This window comes from Gallinula chloropus (assembly GCF_964237585.1).
Source record: "Gallinula chloropus genome assembly, chromosome: 5".
NCBI lineage: Eukaryota > Metazoa > Chordata > Aves > Gruiformes > Rallidae > Gallinula > Gallinula chloropus.
In genome coordinates this window covers 5,579,783-5,603,337 of record NC_140090.1, presented here as the reverse complement: position 1 = coordinate 5,603,337, position 23,555 = coordinate 5,579,783, and the positions used below count along the sequence as shown (strand labels likewise).

The 23,555-nt window shown below is 40.6% G+C and overlaps 1 protein-coding gene across 1 annotated transcript in view; it reads right to left on the bottom strand.

Annotated features, from left to right (window-relative positions):
- The window catches only part of LRP1B (LDL receptor related protein 1B), a gene marked incomplete at both ends in the record, with an annotated part of 709,648 nt that overhangs the window by 281,878 nt on the left and 404,215 nt on the right, over positions 1–23,555 (bottom strand). The window lies entirely within an intron of this gene.

Genomic DNA, 23,555 nt, shown 5'->3' with positions numbered 1-23,555 from the left:
GGATTTCATTTCCCAAATGAAGTGAATTATCTCCTAGTTCTTGCCACTAACAGGAATAACATTGGATCAACAGCACATAAACCTTGAGGTATCTTTACAATAAAGAGTAATGATTTACAGCCTTGTAAATAGAAATTCAGAACTGTAATGTGTTTCAGGCTGGAAAGAATACATGTTTACTAAATAGCCAAATGAGACCCACATGCTTTATTACTACTGCCTACAAATAAATAAGAACACATTTTAAATGTAGTTTAAGTGCTTCATGTGCACACTGTGTAAATTTTTAAAAAATCATTAAAAGTATTGAAGGCAGTAGAATTATCTATAGTATATGTATAGCAGCTGTCAAATGCCAAAATTAATTGATCACAGACTTGTAAAATAGGGCTTGAGGAGAATTTGAAAGGTCATGTAGTCCATCACCAGGCCATAAGGCAGAATAAACTTTACCTATAAAATCCTGAGGGATAACTCCATTCCTGACAGGGATTTCTATTTATCAAAATCATTTTGAATTCCTGTCTTCTCCTTCATTGTAATTCTGTATCCCAGCTGTACTTTAAAGAACATTTTAAACCCCACATACTTAACATTCAGGTCCGTATAAATCAAAAAGTGCATACTACAGATGATGTGCAAAGTATAAATTATGTCTGCAAAGCAAATGTTTAATTTGGAAGGAAAACAGCCGAAGAGCTGTGTGTGTATATTTATATATGTATATACACTTACACATACATATGTATGTATGTATTTAATCAGCAATAACAAGACCAACACCTATTACATTTAAACTAAGTTGTTAAAATGTTACATGTACTCTAGTCTACAATCTGTACTTCTGGAAATGTGATTTAGGTTATTTAATGGAACTTTGAGTCTCAAGATTTAGTAATTCAAATAAAGCTCATTTTGCAATCATAGAACTGAGGGGGTTGTGCTGTGATCAGCCCCCCTGCCCTCTGTGTGCATATACGAACGCGTACATACGCACAGCTACTACAAAGACATGTAGCTTGACTTCAGACCAATTTACCTTGATTTCTTAGTATCCTTATACAAGACAACATTCCCACATATCAAAAACCAGGTATCACAAAACAGACTAATAGACACGTTAGAAACAGTAATTATTTGCATTTTACAACTGCATTCTCTTTCCAGGAGGGAGAAGAAATAAAACATTTGAATGTCAATGAGAAAGATACAGTAAGGAGCATCTCATTTAAGATGCTTCTCCAGCTTTCAAGGATGGGGGAGCATTTATTTTTTCCTCTAAATCTCTGATTTCCATTAACATCATTTGTGCTATGGAAGCTAGCGTGACTTCATGTGTAAACCACATACTTTTCATTTTAAAAATAATTACTCTTCTCCTGGAGACTGACAATAATAAAACTTTATCTTTTAATGTAGAGGCAAAAGACAGAGCAAGAAAGTAGTTACCTAATTGCTGCCATATAATCAAGGCGTGATGAAAATTAAATTAAGAAAATTAAATGCTTTACCATGTAATCTTAAAATGCAATTCAGTAGTTAAAGACTAATGCAGATTTTTTTTTACAATGAGGTTTAAATTAGAGCTGATTTATAACACACAAAGCTGACCTGCAGTTACACCACATTTCCTTCGCCTTGTGAGTTCTCAAGGATACAACGTAGTAGCACTTATTTCAGCTCAGGACTAAGTTTCCTGCTCACAAACGGTGCTGGATTTGCCTATTCCTTTTCAGCAGGGGGTGGTGGGATCTTTCATCAACTCACAGAGCAGTTTCAGCTGGAATACTGGCCACGGGCATCCCTCTATACAGCCTGATCCCTGCCCACCAGTCCTGACCTCGAGGGACCAGCTCTAACAGAGACAGGGAGCTGTGTTCATCACAGCCCTAATTTCCTGACACCACCAATGAGGGGGCTAATTGAGGCTGCTACAAAATAGTACAAATTTGGGCACTAAACTGAATATTTTTAAGGCCAGTTATCTTTTGAAAACTACAGACTTCACACATAGAAATTCCAGCTCTGCCCATTGTTAACCAAGAACAGAAAGGGCAGTCATCTTCGTCAAGTCCGGTCTTTGCAGGCATCCTGTACTGCTCTTTTCTCAAACCTCTTAAACTCATAAAAGTACTTAGTGTGTTTGTCCCAGTGTCTGTCCAGAAGCCCTTGCAGAATGGTTTCACTACAGTTCCAACAGTTAGGAATTTACATCTAATAACTAACAATGATAGGAAGGCCACTTTATACCTACTGATTTCTGCAGCACCCTTAGTTGGTTTAAGTGGTCCTTCTCACCTGTCTTCCCCTCCAAAGGATGGCAATAAGATTCTTTCAACCCAGCAGCTAGAGATAAGTAAAGAGTCAATCTTTCTCTCCTCATAAGACAGACTCTTTATGTTGCCCTTCTGTGCAGCTATTCCAATTTTAGGTCACATTGTTGAACAAGCACTGTCAGCACTGGATGCACTGTTCCAGAGAGGAGGTCACCGGTGTCTCTGCAATGGCACTGGAAGTTCCCTGCATCAGCTGGAGATGCAGACATCACTGGAGGCCATTTGCTATTTTCACAGCTCTATTACACTACTGATTTGCTCTCACCAGCTACTACATACATTATCCTCCCTCTGCTGATTTCCCAGGGTTTTGCTGACTTCCTCTAGTCTATGAAATACAACCCGTTTCATGACTTAACAACTAAGTCTTAAAAAGTTATAATTGGCATTTTTCCATCCAGAGTTTGGTTTCAACTAGGAAAACACAGGAATATTTACTACACATCTGAGCAACAAAATCTCTGTAACATTTTAAAATAGCCTCAAGTGACCTCAAATAGCAATAAAGTAACGTTACCAAATAAAACTCAGTCCAGAGGAGAAGAATGCTGTCACGAGACAAACATTGAAGAGAACTTCTCAGTCCCTGTTCTCATACTAGTGGTCACAGATTCATTACCTGGCCCTGAAAACACGTAAGGAGAGCTTCCAAAGGCCTGCTGTGCTTTCCTGGAAAAGACATCTGTCCTCAATAGAAACCTCCTTTCAGACCAGATAGCTATTTGCCTTAGTTCAGCTGCCACACAATGTATGCCTCCCTTATCACCGTTGCTTGTTTCCAGTAAGTTCTCTTTCACCCTTTTGTTTTCCAAGCTTTCAGTCCCCACACTAACAATCCACCTATTTAATTAGTTGAGAAAGAAGTATGTTTTCCTTTATGAAGCTACATTTGGGCATTTGGACGGCTGAAAACTCAATTTCGATGCACCTAAACCAAATACTGTGTAACACCATCAGACATTTGAGGGAAAAAAAGGTCACAGTTCCCCAGGTCTTAGGCAAAACCACCACCACCCATGTATGGAACTATATTATAAAGGTATCATGAAGTAGTTCTCAATTTTTTCCTGACATATACAACTGTGTTTCACAGTTGAGTGTATTTATGTGTCATTATTATTATTTTTTACTCTTTATTTCCCCCTTCGGTCTCTCATTACTCTTTGCAGCAGGGAAGAGTTACGCTTGTCACCATATCCAGAAGCTCATCTATTCAGCTGCCAGGCCTTGGACTCTAAACTGTCCCCTGCACAACTCACAAGCCAGCCTATTCCTACTTTTTATTGCTTCTTTAATTCCCAGGTTGGCTTGTAAACCTCAAGCTCACATGAGGAGAAGCAAAATGTGCTTTCAGGCATGCCAGAACAGGACTGAGGTGCAGAAAATAAACCACCACACACCTGGTAATATGCTGTGGTTTAAAAGTAAAGGCAAGAGTGGAGGCTAAATGGACTCAGGTACCATTTTTATGACACTGAATCACAGATGTACCCACCCACCCTGTCCTGTGAGAGGGATGATATGGTATCCTACAGAGTTACCTACAGCTCACCTTAACACTACTGTCCACGAGACCCAACCCATTCCAGCTGCCACACAGCAATCAAACAGCAATGCCAAGGAATTGAATCAGAGAATGATGATACTGCTGAGAAGTCTTCATAGTTTTTTTTAAAAATAATATATATACATCCAAAACAATTTCAGTTATATGTTTATAAAATGTGTGTTTACATCCAAATCATGTGCCTGCTGCTGTTAGATATAGTTAAATCTGCAACTGAGCTGGCAAGTAGTTCTTAGGTTATCCTGCATAATTACTTCTGAGGACTAGACAGATAATTTCAACTGCTGTGTATTTATACATATACACACAATACAATATATTTTATATATTGTATATACAAGATCCAGTGAAATAATATGGCCACAGAAAATTGAAATTCTATTCCTTCATTGGAAACACGGGTTGTGACATAGCTGCCATCTTTCAAGCTCACCTGGGGATATGTATTTTAATGAAATACTTTATTATTCTGCTTTGAGTTATTTCTGCAACAACAAAATAGTGCCACTTGACCATTTATAATATTTACAGGAACCAACACACACACAGCAGAATGTGTGTATTCCAAGAGTCATTTTCAAAGATTTAATTAGAACTGTACTGAAGCTCTTTTGCAGGGAAAAAAAAAACACATAAAAAAAACTAGAGTACTTTTCCTGAAGCTATTTAATTTTCACAATATCCCATTATATTCAGGCAGACTCTATTTTTTTCTTCCACTTAATAAACAGCCTTTTCCTTTAGTGGAAAAGGGACAATTTTAAAAATGACTGTTTAAGAAGGGACACACACACACACGATGACACACACACCACGGTGAAGTTTTCATTAATTGTTCTGTATGTATAGGAATAAAAACAGACACAAGAAGAACCCTGAAGGTGTGTGCCTGGCTGACAGCCTAATGAAACTCAGGCTAACGGGAAAACAGCCTGGAACTTCAGAGATCTAACTCTGGTCCTAGAGCTCTGTTCAGCTCTGGAGCAAATCAGGACAGCGCTGGCAGCGAGTTGCTTTTTGAAAATGACTGTCTAGACACAGGCAGCTACTATTCCCCAAACAGAATCCCACTTCTCCAGTGGCTTTTCCTCCCCAGAATTTGAGGTACGGCCCTTTCAACCTGGTTTTAGAAACATGGGCTAAAAATCCTGCACCCATTCAGTGTGTCATATTTAAAAATCACATTTTCTACATCACCAACATCAGCGCAACACATGTCCCCTTCAAAACAGGAACGCTCAGCCTTTAAACCTGCAGTTTGTCAACAGGGTTTTTCTAGAGTTACAGAGAAAGGGAAAAGCAGCATTTTTGCAATATTAATTTATTTAAAATTTATTATTAATGTGAAAAAATAAATTATAGCCGTTCTTCCACCTTGGTATTTTATGACCTATACCAGATTAAATGTCAGTAATAGCTGGCATTTGAGAACCTGTCTCATCCATCTTATACAGAAAACGTTACAATAATCATCATTATATAGGATTATATTAAATTAATACAAAATCCACAGTTTGCAAGCTTTAGGAATCTCAGGGCTCGTTCTTCACAGGGACACCTGAGGAAAGGCTAGGATTATAATTAGAGGTGTACTCTTTAGATCCCAAAAGCTTCAGACACCATGAAGATGGATGATTGAAAGTCATGATGAATTAGCAGTCAACACCAGGGACAGGGATTTCTTCTTTCCAGCACATTCATGGAAGAAGAATATATCAGAGGCTATGAAATGCTTCTGACTCTAAAAATCACAGTCTTGTCCATTGCTGAAAGCTGAGAGGTTTGCTGTGGGAAATATGGCTGATTGCTGGTTTTAGCCTTACTTTCTCACCTAAGCATTTCATCTTGCTAATGGTATGGGAAGTCACATCTGGGATGCTATGCTAAGGGACTATGCTAGTATGTTCTTCAATACCACTGTCCTCACAGCTCTTGGCTAAGGTTTCAGACATTAAATATAAATCAAAGGCAAAGATGATCTTTGATGAAGCCATAGGGCATGTTGTAGAATAATTAATTTGGCCAAAAAAAAAAGAAAAAATGCTCTTTTAATTTTTTTATATATATTTACAATCTAACTTTATTTCTATAAAAATATAATTTAAACAACACTTCACACACACCGGTAATTTCCCTATACACCAAAGGGGAGCAAATACACATTGTGTGGATCTAGAGAAGCAAACACTAACACAATGAACTCTTAAGCTGGTTTCAATCATGCACACAACTAGTCATCCCAGAGTGGAATAGAAAAGATTCAGCCTGTATGTGACAGCGATGGACAGGGCTGATCTTTACCTCAATATGCAGCTTTCCCTGGGGACTGAGCAGTAAACTTTGGAGGCTAGGGAATTACCCCGATTTAATTGATGATCCCAGTCTGTGGACAGCAACGAGGAGGGACTCAGGGCTCACCAAGGAGGAAAAATAAAATAAAACCAGAGCAAAATACAATAAACCCCAAGATTCTCATCCAGCAGTTCCATGTTCCAGTTTAGAAATCTCCTTTCTTTAATGTTTTTTGTAAGGTAATAAATTCTGAAGTGAATATTAGAGCTTGCCCTACATCCTGAGTTTCTGATCAAATATCTTCTGCTGGAAGATTGGTTTGGACACTGCTCCTCTATGCAAGGCTTGTTAACAGCACATCTTTATGCAGGTCTGCAGAGCCCATAATCTCCCCACTACACATTTCCTAGCTGGAGCACTATTTAATGTCAGGAACAACCAAATTATTTGATGCCATGCCTCACCTTGGCGTTTGACAGCAAGTAAGGAAAAATATGCAGTTCTGCTTCGCCATTAACTACCAACTAAACAGGTAATTTCCCCCCCCAAATAATCGTAGTTGCAAATTAAATGGAAAAAGAAAAAAAAAAACAAAACAAACACAAAAAAACCCCAAACAACCCAACCCAAAAAGAGCAAACAAATCCCCAAACCACAAAACCAAAGCCTGGCCTGAAACAATGATCATCAACAAGGAACTATCATGATAATAGAAAGGGAAAAGCAAAGCCTGATTTATACAGAATCTTAACATTTGAAATTAGGTGGGAAATATTGGATTTGTATTATTTTCTCTCTTTTGAGATTGTGGCCTCTTTAAGTCTTGGGGATAATTTTTCCTTAAACAAAACTCAATTTTGGTTAAGTGACAACAAAATTGTTGTATTCCAAAGGCTCTAGTGTTTTTGCTGTTGTTGCCCTAGTCTTGATCTCCTAACCCTTAATTTGCAGCAGCTAGCCCTAGGGGGAAGGCAGAATTACTCATAATACTGCTACTAATTAGTGCCTAATCACTAAAACTAATAGGAAACTGCTAGACAAGTGACAGGTGTGCATATGCAGGCTTTAAAGCCAATGAATGTTGATTTGAAACAACTATATAAACAGCAGAACTGAGCACCTACTGATGACCTGCAATACTACTAGCTACAATTCCAGCATGGCAGAGAAGTTATACAAACAATAGTTGTCCAAAAGCATTCCTGTGTGCACCTCTAGTTCCCAAATGTTTTCACAAACCTTTTCTCAAAGTTCTGCTGAATGCTGTGAAGAATACAAGGAAGAAGTCTCTACACATGGCGATAGATGCACATGGAGTCCGTTCTATACCGACACACAGACGTGACAATCAGAAGCTCAAATACTGAGGCAGGAACAGGTCTGAGCTGTTCCAACTGAGATCACCAGGGCAGCAAAACAAGAGGCAATAAAATCTTCTTGCAGCCACACAGTATGGTCTGACCAAAGAGTCCCTGGCTTCTTGGGAACACTTCCAAAACACGGTCCTTGCCAAGCTACGGATAACCTGCCCCAGCAGAGCACTGAGTCCAAGGGGGATGCCCTCACTCAGGAGATCAGTCAATAAGCAGTTGCAGCACATCTGAGAAGGAATTCAGGCATATTTCCACATCCATCTTTCTCTTTCACTAACACTTAGCATCACAGAATGATAAATTTAAGGCATAACTCAGCAGTTCAACGCAGCTGCCTGGAATTTGCAGTATTGTCACTTTTTTTTTTCCCTTCTGCTCAGCCAAGCTCTGATAAGAGGTTATTTCTAAGAGGTTATTTTTTCATTCTGAGGCTTTTTGATACTTTAGAATTCATGGCAATGGCTAAATACACATAACTGCTGAAAGCTGCATTATCCTCTCATTAAAAGCATCTTCACTGCCTATGACAGTGACCGCAATAAATATCTTCTTCCTGAGAAACCAGTCACGCAGAGTTTGCTTTCAACAGCTTGCTGCCTTGTCTTCCCTCACAAGATTCATTGATTCTTGATTAATATTTGTTGAGCACCATATGCAGAGAACTAGGATATTGCTACCAATTAGATAAACTATGTTCTGATACAAGTTATTTAATGACTCTAGGGCAAGGCTCGTTCCCTACTGACCCCTTACTTGAATGGGATGTATCAGGGGAACTGCTTTTGGTGCTTTAAGTGTGAGCAATAACTCTACAGACAAAGATCAGAACATCAGATTTCCTTCACATATTTCTAAGTGATAAGCCATAGTGTTTGCTTCGGTGTTGGAAGAGTATAATGGCTTCCAGGATTCTTATTATTTCACAGGATGAATGACAAACATTTATTATCTTCACTTTATATAGACTTTATTTATTTATAAGTAAAATATGGTCATTGGGTATTAAATTGTTATCCAAAATTACACCTTATCACAGGACTGGTATTAATGTCAACTAGTCAGAGTTAAATTTCATTCACTCAGATAATCAACAGAAAATACAAGAAGCTTAATAAGGCAATTTCCCCTCTGGAAGAAAACAAAATCTGATTTTTCTTAGTACAATGATGATTAAGATCCAATATCTACAAACCACAGGCGTAGAAACCAACAATCAACTTAAATTGTTTTGTTTTTTTTTTTTAATGTTTTTGTCAGTGTTCATAACTGTTCAATGAACAGCATGTGGACGATCAAATGGTATTTGGTTTGAAAACTGATAAAGAATTGTTGCTGTTTGTGCCAAATGGGAATTAACTTATTTTCAGTGGCCTTTCCTGTACCCCGTTTATCCAAAAACATTTGCAATTGTTCCAAAGAAGAATGTTTTGCCATCGGCTTCAACAGCACTTCCAGCTCTAATAGTCTTCAAATACACACTCTGAGTGGTGCCTCCAAAATAGTATTTGCAAAAAACATTCTCAACCAAATCTACAGGACCTCAGATATTTTTAGGAAACACATATCTTGCTTTTAAAAAACATCAGCAAAGCAGATCGGTGGCTTCTATTCACATGGCATTCAGGGCAGCTTCTAACTCCACATTCTCTCCCCTCTCCCAAGGTACAAATGCTACCTTCATTCTTCAAAACTTTGCTTGAGACATGGTTAGTGCTCAGAATTAAGGCACTTGTTTGAGGCTTTTTTGGAAGCTGCTAATTGCCATGAGGGCAGGGCATGCCCGAAACCTGAAAGATTTAAGAGATGTCTGAAATCTTCCATATATAAATACATTTATATTTGAGTTACTGGCTTGAAATTTCCCATCACATTTGAGTGGATCATTCTAATTCCTATTTTCTGAGTCATCCGCTGCTATTTTCCACATGAAGCTTGTCTCATTTCAAGAACAGTGAAAGCCTGTGCTGGCATGACAAAGTACTTTATAGGAAAGCTGTATCTGTAATACACTTGCTGTACTTGTTACAGAATTCTGAACATAAGTAATGAATTAAACAAGAGAACGCAGGAAGCAACCTGGGAATCACGGGATTAAAGAGGCTGTCAGCCAATCCAGAGACACAGCATCCACCTCTGCTCCAAACACACCTTTTATTTAATTATTGGTAAAATTTATTAGCACACATATGATCTATTAGCTCTTACAGCCACCCACCAGAGCAGGCGTGCCCCAGGCTGTGTGCATCCCCAAGGAACATGGCCATGCTGTACCACCTAATCCCATGCTCCACTCACCACCTGCAAGAATCCCATTCCCAGATTACCAATTCAAGTACAAAAAAGTCACAAGCCATTTCAAAGCAAGCCTGCAAATCTACCTCCTGAGTACTGGAACACCGAAAATGTGGAGATGTATTATTAGCAGCACCAACTCCTGAGTACTATGAGGAAAAAGAAGCAGCAGGTTTGGAGCGGAGGGGGAATCAGTACACCCTGTTGATACCTGCAGACACCATTTCTGTTACAACCCACCCAACATAGAATTAGATCAAAAGACAATTTCTGAAGACAACTAAACTGGAAAAAATGAAGAAAGAATTGCAGAAAAATAGAATAAAAACACTTTACAGGAGATGTACAGGATTACGCTCGCGTGCAAAGTAACTAGATTATGTCGGCGTGAACTGGTGCATCGATAGCTGAGCTCTCCAAGCTACCTCCCAAATTTTAATATCAATTCTAAGACTATTTTCACCCTGAAAGAAGTGACAGTTACAGCTCATAGCATTAGAAATATATGAAAAAAATGGGATTCCAGCTTATTTATGATGCACCTCACCTAGTCTCGCAGGTTTTATATGCCCAACCTGCCTAAGTAGTCACAGACTGGCTCTTCCCCTGCTCTACACAGGACTGCCCTGCTCAGTCTCCAGGCCACTGGGCACATGGAGATGCATGCAGATGCATTTTGGAGCTAGTTAATTAGTTTCATTCACTAATTAGCTTTACTTTTAGGAAATGAAAAAGCAACATAAACCCCAATAATAACGCTGAGCACATTATATCACAGGTGCTGAGGTGACAGCAGAAAAGGAGGTAGGGACCTCTTTGTGCAGGGGAGGGAGGTGCATCCCCCAACCAAGATTTATCAGTGGAGAGAGATGTCTTTATTAAAAGCAGCAGCCACAGTTTGAGGAGAAGATTCCCTTTTGGGTAGGCACACCTTCAAGACTGAAAGCACATCATGGTGGGTTTTTCTCATCAGGAAGGTTTAACTTCTTTATTTTAAACCAAAATTGATATACACTGATACAAGCAGGGACTGGATCAGAAAACAGCCTTGTGGGTTTTGGGGGTGGCCAGGGGGCAGATTGTTTGTTTGCTTGCTTTACAAAATGAAAGCAATAGTCTACAGGCATAATTAACAAAAGCTATTTCAAGACTATTTTTGTTACATTTATACATTATTTGCCGTCAGAAAAATAATTAATATCTACTTTGCATATTAATTGCAATAGCAGTTAATTTACTCTAATCAGCCTGAGGTGAAGGGAGCACAGATTAACTCCAGGCTTTTTTTCCTGTCCTCACTCTGTTTCAACATAATTGTCCTTCTCTGATGTAACCCCAGTGAATAATCTTACCGTCTCCAGCACCGTTTTAATCACTCAAACTCCTCACTGCTCTCTGACAAGGTGGGAGATAACCTGGGCTGGGACGTGGAACACACCACCTGCTGCAGAGCACTTAGTTCCTTACTTACTGCACTGAAAGGCATCTTCCTGGTCTGTTCACCTTTTATTCCAAAAGAGGGAAAAGAGCAGTAAAAGACATTACTTTATATTCTTTAAGGGTGTCCCTGTGTTCAGCGACCAGTAATTGCTCAATACAGCCTGCTTCTTGATGGTACCTGGCAAGGGATGTGCTTACTTGTCAAAGCATAATGGAGAGAGCGCAGCGGTGACAATCAGCACAGCAGATCATATGGTGCCCAAATCCCAGCGAAACCCACGGCAGTATAAAGGATAAACCCCTGGGAATAAGTTTGCACAGATGCTTTTGAAAATCGTGATTGCTTTCTTCCCATGTCTAAACAGCTCTGAAATCCAATCTTTATCCCCGGGAATCCCGAACTCACAACACAAGTTATGAACCCCAAATCCCTGCACAGCAACCAGGAGAGCGTGAAGCCCTTTGAACTAGGAGTCACAGTAGCACTATTCAGCTGTAATGCACAGCTACATCCTTTCTGTTATTGTTGGGGTTGGGGGGGGGGGGGGGGGAATGATGTTTGTGTGTGTCTCAGGGTTTCTGTTGTTTTGTTGTTGTTGCTGCTGTTGTTTTTTTTAATTAAACTAGTAATTGAGGCTGTCGCATGTGGTGAACTCAATTAAATATGTCAGGATGCGTTCAAAACACCCTCTCTAAACTCTGCCACTCAAAGTCCAGGCTGGAACATCAAATCTGCAAGTATCAGACAACTGTAAACAGGAAATAAATTACCATCCAAGCATCCTGCTATTAAATGTGTCTTGGCAATGGCAGCGCTGAACTCAGTAGCTACACAATGGTGGCAATTGTAAAGACAAATCCAAAGGTGAGGAAAAATTAAATCAAAAGGAAGCATAGATCGGGGAGAGCAGGATGTTTCTTTTCTTTATTGGTTACATTATTCATCATTAGGAGGTTGGTTGAACGGTTTATGAAGCAGTGATTCTGGCATCACATGAAATTTCCTGTTAGAAGGGCAGCAGAGCGTAACAGATACCCCACTGGCATGGTTAAATCTGTTGCTGAGTAGATGGGTTTTTCCAGTCAATGCACCTTTCTCAGTATCAGAGAACCTGCCCCAATGTTTCCTTTTGAAGCTTTTATGCCTTCTAGTACTAATTAAACATACAGAACAAAAGCAGTAAGAACATGCCTGAGACACACACACAAAACCACTCTCTGCTCTAATGAAACTTGTTTATTTATACATTGACAAAAAGCCTCAATGAGAGAACATCTGGTGGCTATAAACTTGTCCACCTGTATTGGAGGACTGGCAATACCTCAACCTGGGAGTCCCAGACATCATACAAAGGCCTCCTGTGGACTCAGCTTTCACAAGAAGTTTCCTCTTTCATGGTAACCTTGAAAGTTCCCACACTCATCTCAACACAGAATCAAAGTTGGAAAACACCTTTAAGTCCATCAATTCCACCAAGATCATCAAGTCCAATCGTCAGTGCTACACCACCATAAACTCTCAACCACCTCCCAAAGCATCTGGTTTTTGAACAGCTCCAGAGATGGTGATTCCACCACCTCCCCAAGCAGCCTGTTCCAAAGCTTCACTGCTCTTGTGGTGAAGAATTTTTTCATAGTATCCAATCTGAACTTCCCTGGCACAACTAGAACCTGTTCCATCTTGTCCTATCACTAGTTATTAGGGAGAAGAGGCCAACCCCCACCTCACTACACCCTCCTTTCAAGTAGCTACAGAGCGTGATAAGGTCTCCCCTCAGTCTCCTCTTCTCCAGCCCCACTCCTTCAGCTGCTCCTCCTAAGACAGGGGTTGTCCAGGATAGAACACAAAACGTTCTGCAGTACAGAAAAAGTTTTCCCCAGCAGCTCTACTTTTGAAACATCAAAACATAACAACCATTAAGCCAAACAAACAAAAGAAGTGCAACCCATTTTGATGCAATAAATCCTTGCTATCAAGTTACTGGTTATTCTGGAATGCTCTCCTTGAATCACACTTGCATACAACCTCAACTGAAGAAAGCTGCTCTGAAGGGCAGGAGGTGTGTGTCCCAGATCTGTTAAAGATACCTGGCTATTCTCATATTCACAAGAGATAAGCTGTTCTAAATCAAGGCTCGGTCATTTTTAAACCGCACGCTGCCATCGCATGTTTATGAAAACACGAGCTATTTATAGAAAAATAATTGGACATAAAGCTGTTCAGTGCTCATAACAGATCACTGGACATTAGGGAGATACTCATTAATCTTCATTCCAATTTGGATGGGAATGCATCCTGCTCAGCGGACAGAAAGGGAAGCGGCAAGAGCAGAACACACGTTCCACTTGCTGTTGTTTGCAGGATGCCTTCTCTAATGTCACGTTATGCAGGCAGTGATCCAAGAAAGCCAAGAAAATCACAGGGTAAAAGGACTGAAAAGGATGTTATTTATTAAGCTTCTTTTAAGTTCTCCTAATAAAAATACCATCGTTAACCAGTCATTCATAACAAATACTCATTAATTTTCATCCTTCTCCAAGCACTCAGCAAAAGTAAGGTATTTTTAGGGTTGGTGAGGTTGGGGTGTAGAGCAGTGAGCTCACACAACTGAAAAGTATTGAAACAGGGAAAAAAAAAGAAACCTCGGGGTTTTTTTTTAGCACTTACACCCATGCTTTATCCACCTGTTTATAGCTAGGTCCAGGCAGCATGCCTAGAGCTTAAATACACCATCAAGCGACAGAGATGTACTGGCATCACCTCCTTTGCTAGGTGTAGCAAATATTTGCTTTTCTTTCCCAAGCCTTGCATTGCTGTAAACCAGCTTATAAATCTATTGAGTATAAAACCTCAAAATTGTATGATTTGGCTCCTGCAAAATTAATTTGACGTGCTACAGAAGAAGATGATTCTATACAGCCATCACACACATACAGACACAAAAATAATCATAAAGCCAAAGTGCTCAGGTCTGCCTTCTCCTAAAGGCACAGCTACAGCACTTAGTAACTCATCATTTCTGGGTAAGGTCTCATTAAGTCTTTCTCTGCCTTTTTGGTAAAGGCTTTAGGTCTCTGCCACAAGCAACACTGTACAGCCACAACAGCAGCTGCTCTAATTAAGACAAGGTGCTTAATTTTATCAACACAATGCATGCACGTTCTTTGCTTTGCCCTGTTCCTCTGAGAAATTTCTCAGGCACACTTCTGTGCAGAGGAATCACTCAAAGGGACTGAGATTTTGCAGCTGAACTACCTTAGAGTCCTTATGCTCCTTGGTGCTGTGATCCAGCCACCTTTTGCATGCTGAATTTATCAGTTTTCAAGGACACACACTCAATGAACAGGAAAGAGCACATGCTTGATAGGGGTTCTCCCACCATCAGTTTTTACATTGCTGCTACAATAAACACTCCAGTACTCCCCATGAGTGTTGGGCACTTGCAGGTTGGAGTTAAAGACTACCATCATACCACCTACCTGAGGTTCCTCTTCAAAATCATGGAGTTGCTTCAGTTCCTTCCTTCACATCTACTCCCAGGATAAAATGAAACCCAGTCTATTACTTTTCCTTTAGCCTAAACACCTGCCTTCTCCCAAGCCTCTCCACCAACACATTCTTTCACACTAACCTACTCAACCCCTTAACCACATGCTCACCCTCACCCAAGCCCATCACCTCACTGTATTAAAGCACTGCCCCTTGACTGAGAATCATGGGGGTTAAAGCAGCCTCAGCTGTCTCTCTTTTGGAGATAAAAAGCTCAATTCCTTCAGCTTGCTTTTGAGATTGTGAGTTTGGCATTCAATATAGAGTAATTGCATATTCTTGAAAAGAGCTCATGTCACACATAGATAAATTCCCAGTGTTTTAAAAACAGGAGAAATTTTAAAATGCAAATAATAATTAGGTTTGGGTTGTTTTTTTCATTTCTGTCACAAAGCTGTTCAATTTTTTTTTTTCTTTAATCTATCATGATTGTAGCTATAAATACACTGATGGATAATAAGCATTTTTTAAATTTAATTAAGCATTTTTAAGCAGCAATATGTTTGGGGAACACTGCCTTGAAGTACAAAATGAAAAATAAAATGACATGGTGAAAGGTAAATGCCACCAATCTTATGTTTTAAAATACAATTAGAGAAGACTCAAATCTTACAATGAATTCCATGTACTTTTTTTTTTTTCTTTAAACTGTATCATATAAGCAAATACATGTGCTACATGGAGAATCTCACCCACAGGGGCCAGGGCATGGTCAGCCAGTGCAAAGCATCCCTGATGCCAACACAACTGCAGTCTGACCTTTGCTTTATAGATCTGACTTGGGAGAATGGTGCTAGAATGAGAAAAAAGAAAATCCCATAAAGCAGAACTGGAACAACTTTCTAAGCCATGCACAGACCCAGCAGTAACACAGGAAAGGTTCTCCACAGGGAATTTTCCATGTTTCTTTAAATCTACTTTTTGCTATAAATGAATGAAGCAATGGGGCTATGCATGGATGTCTGAAGTTCCATTCATCTTCCTAGTTAGGAATTTATATCTGGTAGCCACAGGCAAGATAAAATATGTATCTGCAGGAAATCAGAATGGTAAGTAAGAGCCACCTCCCAAATAAGGCTTTAGCATCTCCCCTTTTTATTTTTCCTGGTTTTATAGCATAATTTCTGCTGCAGCTGTTGCCAAGAACACCTAATCCTACAGAGAGTCTGAAATCTGAAGTACAGTTTGCCTGACAATTAGATTAGGGAAATGGAGGAAGCAGAAAACACAGTCCATCGATCTCCCTCGAAGCCTGAGAGTTAGCTTTCCATCCACAGCACTAGGCTGTTTAGCCCTTCAGTAGATCAGACTAGACAATGCTGGGATTAAAATGATCCTATTTACTGTCAGGGAGAGGTAAACAAAATCTGGAAACTCTCAGGCCGAGTTCAGTGCTGTACATGTAACACCATTAGAGCTGGACTAAGCGCCAGGACCACCCGGGCTACAGGGGGTGCCGAACACCCTAAGTGCCAACTCACCCTTCCTTCCCTTTGGGAATCCCAGTGGCTGGCATTGCCCTGCCTGTGGCTTCCCAGAAATAATCTGTCCCATGATGGTACCCATTCCAGGAGCTGGGAAAGGATTTTGTTGTTAGAAACATGCATGAGCAGCTCTTATTTTACTTATTTTAGTTGCAAACAAGTAGTGACCAAGGAGTCTTATGCATACTTTCTTTTCTTCCCAATCTTTCCCAGCCCTAAAAGAAACATCTTCCCCCAGACATTTGGCACTGACAGTGACAGTCATTACCCTTAACACTGAAATACAGAATCAACTCCAAAACCTGCAAGGTCTGTACTTTAAGTCTCTGCAATCTTCATCTTGAGGTTTTCTTACCCTTTGCAGAAATCTATACTGCACTGCAGTGGCAAAAGCTTCCCATCAACACCTGTGGATTTCAAATTGCAAATTAGGAGCTCTATTTCTCTGCAGTTTCACAACAGCAGGACACCAGATGTGAAAAAGCTGGGACTTGGCTCGTCAAGAAAGATTTGGGTCCCATCCAAGAGTAAGGGAAATTTGAAGCTTCTACCTTTTTTATTTTCTATTCAGTTTTACATGAACTGGCCCATTCATTGATCTTATCTCTTTGTCTAAAGAAAATCAGGTTACTTAAATAGAAAGGTAATTCTACCAAAGATGATCAACAAACGTGTGTGACAGCACCAGAGAAGATTATTTCCCACCACTAAAATATATTCCCTTCATTTTCCTTTGGGTGTTTGAATAGACAGGCAGTTAGGAACACATAAACTGTGTGACTGTATCTCAGAAGACACCGAGTAAACGTGTCACTCCATAGGATCACAGCTGCTTTCTAGCTCCTTGGAAGGCTGAAAACGTTACCAGGGAGTAATACATGCACGTCTAACTGCACATAATTACTTACATGACAGTAAGACAGAACCTACAACTTGATAAATATATGAAAGCTACTGTCAGAGCTTTTCTATCCACTGTATTCTTTTTCAGCAGAAAGAAAATGGCTAAATTACCTTCCTCATCCATGGCGAACTGTTAATACGAGCTCTCAAACCCACCACATGCTGAGGAGAAAATACAGCCCAGGTGCCCTGGTCATTACTAGCTGTCATATTTTTTTTTATTCTAAGAGGCATGTAAGACTTCATTATCTGATTTTACAGTGGTACTTTACTGGTAATGAGTAAAATCCAAGTAAGGAAAGCACAGAGAAATGAATCCATGCGCCCTGGGAGGTGTCTGCATGGCCATCCTGAGAGCAGGAGTCACCACAGCAGACAGTTTGGATTTGAACTGCAACCAACTCATCTGAAAAGCTGTAAATCAAAACAAAACCTGTGCCCTGGGAACAAATGACAAATGGCATGGGCATGTATGAATGTGTGGGATCAAGTCTTTTCTTTGTCCTAATGGCACCTCCATCTGCAACATCCTAGTGTCAAGTCTTCATCCTGAAGCTTCCCTTCCCCTTCCCTTTCCCCTTCCCCTTCCCCTTCCCCTTCCCCTTCCCCTTCCCCTTCCCCTTCCCCTTCCCCTTCCCTTCCCTTCCCTTCCCTTCCCTTCCCTTCCCTTCCCTTCCCTTCCCTTCCCTTCCCTTCCCTTCCCTTCCCTTCCCTTCCCTTCCCTTCCCTTCCCTTCCCTTCCCTTCCCTTCCCTTCCCTTCCCTTCCCTTCCCTTCCCTTCCCTTCCCTTCTTATTTTTTTCTCCAAACAAGGTTCTCCACTTTCACACACCCTTGTCCCATCTCACCCAATTTGTTCCCTTTGCATTTTCACTTGTCCCTGCATGTCTGATCTGAGATTATTTTTACCACACTGCCTACAACCTGGCATTTCACATTGGGTTTTCCACATCTGTCCATACTCATTTTCAGCACTAAATTGTACTTTCTTTTCTACAACACATGATAACAGAAAGGAATTGGAGCTTTCCAAACTGAAGCAGCAATAGCCTAGAGACACTAAAAACCGTACATTTAAACCTGATCATAGAGAAGACTTCCTAGTTGTGAAGTTCATGTCTTTATTATAGTCTCTTTTCCCCTGAAACATCTCTGCAAAGGAATTACATGATAGAATAAAGTACCCATCATTAAGCCCCAGTACGTGTGAAAGTGGAGGAAAGCCAAAACAGAAATAGATAGCTTATTTGGCTTTTGGCAAGATAGTATTGGCATTTAATATATTAAGCAGTAATCTGCATTGTATTTATGCAGTTGAGCATTTAAGGGGCATTTAAATGTGTGAATGATAAATGGAATGGAGTTATACAAACTGCAATCAAACTGTATGTTATTCTAGGCCTAGGAATTATTAAAATGAGATGTAATACAAAGAGAATTGGGTGGGGGGTGGGTGTTATTCTGAAGGATATCCTCTGCAGTTTCATTTGTAGGTACAATTTGGGGGTTGTTTTCTCAGTGGAAAACCAGACTCCTAAGGTAGCTGTCTTACAGAATCTCATCTATGTATGGCACAGTAGGCCATGCATGAGCTTCCTTTTCTCATCCACCTTTTACCAGCCCTCAGGTGCAATCCAAAACATTTCTGCAGACCGCTGGTTGAAAGCAAGTGAGACAGAGAAAGCACACACAGATCAGGCACTGACTCAGAACGAACTCTTGTGCTTGTACTGCATTTGGAGTTCTGGATTTTTTTTCAGTTTTATACAGTCATAAAACTGTGGTCCAGCTCCAGTAACTTGATTTCAGATTTGTTTCCCTGCCATGAATCTAGGTATATTAATTGCCAGATATTTACATGTTGTTTGTCATGTGTTTAGAGCATTATCTTCAAGGGACAGATGTTGAACAGCTGCAGAGGTTCACTATTTTTGTGTGTTGTGCAAGTAAGTTTGTATTTCTGCCTGGGATTCCAATCCCTCTCCATAGGATACCCAAACTTATTTATCTTTCTGCAAGGTAACATTTGGCTGTTCAATATATTAGAGGATAATCTATGATGTATGTGTTTAGTTGTGCTACTCGGAACATTAAAATCCAGGAACGTTTATTCTGCAATGTTCTTCCATTGGCTGCAGAAGCTGACAGCAGAATTTTCTGGAGATTTTGACTGCAGCTGTTTCTCTGTTTTGCTTTCTGTAGCTTATTATGCATTACAGTCAGTACCACAGCCCCTATATCCATACGTTTGCTTGAATGCAAATGCCCAAACTTGTTTGTGTGCAGTTTTATAACCAGCTGATGCTGGAGCCAGCTGAGGCAAAAAAGACAAGAAGTGTCTGTATAGACATCAGCACTGCATTTCTCTAACGAGCAAGAAAGGAAACTGTCAGCTCATTGAAATCCCAGTTTGACCTTCCTTGTGCTATGGGTACGTAGAAGTCGTGGCACTCAGAGCCCCAGCAGACTAAAGGTCAGGCTGATGGCTGCAAACATGGAGCAGAATGCATATGTGTGTACACACACGGGATACATGTGTAAACTCAGGCAGCAGAAACAACACCCTGTTTCATCCACAGGACAATGTTTGCCCCATATGACCACTGTCTTCGTGTTGGTGACTGGAATAGATCTGGGCTACTTTAGCCCCTGACTTCAGGTCTCACACTCACCCTACTAACTACTGAGTTTGTTAGGGCTAAGCGATATGCCTTAAATGGACTGTGACAACAGGTATTCATCCATATTTGAAGTGATTTTCTGGCTGCACATAGTCTTACAACGAAACAAATAAAAGGCCATATGTGAGAGCAGTACTGAGGTGATCAGAGCTTGCCTCTGAGTGCTGTAGTCACTCTGTTGCTATCCTCTACATTAAAGCATTAACATTTCATATGCAGTCTCACCTGCCACCTTCACCCGCTGAAGAAATGCCTCCAAGGTATATAGCTAGCTGGTCCTTGGACAATAAAACCCTCAAATATTTTGCTGTAAATGATCTCACAGAAAGCAGAGGCACCATCTGACACCAACGGCCCAGACGGTGCCGTGGAGCTTGGGAGGCACCATGGGCCCTGTCTGGCGTAAGCCACGTTGTCAGCAGGCAGAGAGCACTCACTGGAGGACATGTTCCTGCTTACGCCTTGGAACCAGTCAGTGATGTCAGCTGTGATGAGATGTTCATGGCAGCACTTTAGAGCTTGTATGGGCAGAGGAACAGAGGCATGATTAACTAGCTACAGACTAAATGGAAATATTTCTGTAGCTAATGCTTCTGAAAACTATTAGCAGGATTTAGTCAAGTGGTATTTCCTGATACTGACTGGCACCAGGGAAACAGATCATAGAGCCCTTTCTCTGACCAGTGCATTAGATGAAAGATATGAATGTCCTTATCCAGCCTCATGGTTCCTGTGTAGATATTCACACTGATAAATCTCTTGTTGAAAAGCTTTGCATTGTATCTCTCAGCACCTGGATTCCTACTAAACCCCATAGTATCCTGCATGTGTTTATATTTTTGCCTTTTTACAGCAGGGTCAAAAGCCAGCTCACACACTACCATGCTGGTAGGCAACTGCTGCCAACTTTGCTCTCCTATAAGCAGCGTGACATTAAGATGATGGCAGGCAGGAAGGAGTTCACACTCCCCAACTCTGGCAGCAGTGCCTCTCTGTACCTTCTGATGCCACTTAAAAAAACCAGAAGTTGAAAGCCGGCAGAAATACTTTTCTGACGTTCTGCTGGGCAGAAGAAACAATCTTTAGGGATAATTAACAATGGATAATAGAATACAGGACACATCTTGCTTTGAATAACAGCACAGAAAAGTAAAGGATGACAAGCAATATGGAGAAGAGAACAAGACATCATACAGTTCTAACTGAAGCAGGATACAGCTGAGCAAGGATGCATGTGCAAAGCTGTCTACTTGGATGGATGTGATTAGTGAATCAGTAACCGAGCTACAGGACAGGGAGCACCTGGCCCAGCAAGAGGTCTTCAGAAAAGTATCTAAAGGGTGAGAGAATCTCAAAGCAAATATGAAGGTCCCATTCTCATTAGTCTTCTCTTGAGAGCAACAGGTATAGCTTGAATTGGTCTTGCTCACACTGAGTCCATCACATCTTCTCTGACAAACACTCACTAAGTCAGTTCCTGTTGTTCCTGCAGTTCAAGCCCTGTTTAAAAACTGATTTTTGTTTATCTAGGAGTCTTTTACCAGTCTAGTTTAAAGTGAGACAACACAAGCTGCTCTCTGTTGACTTCACCCCGTTGAGGGAGTGACAGCTGCAAGGGTGTGGAAAGAACAAGTAAGAGCAGAAACAGTGTAAGTGAAGAGGGAAATGGGAATGACGGAATCACTTTTACTGAGGTCACACCTAACCCAGAGTCTAGCCCCAAGCCAGTTAGAACACAGTACTAAGGAAAAACTGCAGCAAACCAGCACATATTATACTGAAACATTTGCAGCAGGAAAAAAATCAGACTTCCTTAGCTTCCCAGAAGACCTAATGGATACTATAGAAAGCACAGCCACTAAAAGATCAGAAGTCTGGATCAAGGAGGTGATGATGGTGGGGGATATATGGAAGAATGATGCAGGAAGTGTTTTCTTGGTCTAGATTAAAAGGAGATCTGTTAGTTGTCCTGAATTATCTAAAAAATGAATACAAGAGGAGGGGAATAAACCATTCTTCATGTCAGCTCACAGCATAATTAAAGGTTGAGGTTGAAGGGCAAGGAGCATCCAGGTTCATGGGCCCTCTGTATATTACTAAACTGTTAGACAAGACCTCCTTGAGGTCTGTGGCAGGCTAGTCTGCTCCGCTTTCAAAGAAGGTGATTAAATAGGTGATCCCTCAACCTTGAGCTCTAATCTACTCTTTTTCCCTATAAACAAGAAAAGGTAGAGCAGGCATGGATGTATGTAACTTATCTCCACACTGTGAGATAAACATGAAAAAAATAAAAACTTGCATTAAAAACTGTTAGAAGCACAAATTCAAGCATTCAGACCTTAGCAGGAATTCCAATTCCTGTGCACTCTTAAATTATCCCACGATATGACCCACCGAAATTCCTTGATGACATCCGTATTTATTATTATTTCAGACCACCCTGCCTCATGCCCTGAGGAGGGACTGTTGCTTTCTTGCATTATGGGATGCCTCGTGCCCTACGACAGAACTGCACTTTGTTCAAATCCTGCTCTGAATGCAAAACTGTTCCTTTCTGAACGGGTGGCTCAGCGGTGCTCACACCGCTCTTCCCTACCGCTTCCCTTACATGAATGAATTCTTCCACACAAAATCCTCCCCAGCTTAGATGAAGTAATCTCCCGTAGAACTTAAACCCAGAATTTCAAATCTACCCACTAATTATGACTGCTTAGCTTAAAATATGTTAAGCCTGATATTGCACAGCCTGATTTTGCTTTCGACACTGAGACATTATGTTTTCACAGAATTCACAGAACTGTAAGGGCTGGAAAAGACCTCCAGAGCTCAGTGAGTCCAACCCCCTGCCAAAGCAGGGTCCCTAGGACAGGTCACACAGGTAGGTGTCCAGATGGGTGTTGAATATCCCCAGAGAAGAAGACTCCACACCCCCCTGGGCAGCCAGTCCCAGTGCTTCAAGGACTTGTTCCAGTGCTTTTCAAGGCCTTACTCCAAATCACAGACAGTTGAACACAGTCAAAACTTCTGCATAGCAAGGACACGGGTGGCTCAAGCTGGCTTATTCATGTAACATAAAATACAGAAGCAGTAGTGTCTTCTCTAACATTTGGCTAAAAGAATTTACCAGCAACAGACAGGAATACTCTTCTAAAATCTTGGACAAAATCCTAAGTAAAATTCAGTTTTCTTTTCCAAGACAAAAATATTTACTCTTCACACTACCCCTACCTCATTCCTGTCCTTCCTACCAAATGGAGGTAACAAATGAGGAAAGCTTCATTAAGCCTGAGAGTCACTATGGTCTAAAATGTGCAAGCCAGCTGCAGTAAGAGAAAGGAGTGCCTGTGCATGTGTGTTTTACGTGCACGTTGTACACAGATGCAGATACATACTATATAAGCAGCCTAACTTAAACAACTCAGCACAGTCTTGGCTGTTAACTGAATTGGGCATGACCTGTAGGCATCCAAACCTCACAGAAGAAAGCTGCCAGTATGCTGCATGTTTAAACAAGTGTCTAAGTGCCAATACTCGGATCTCACTTTTGAAAATGGTAGAATATATATTAATTCTTGAAATAAGAGCTTCAAACACTGAAGTATTATGATATACTAACATATTTCTATGGTCAGAAAATC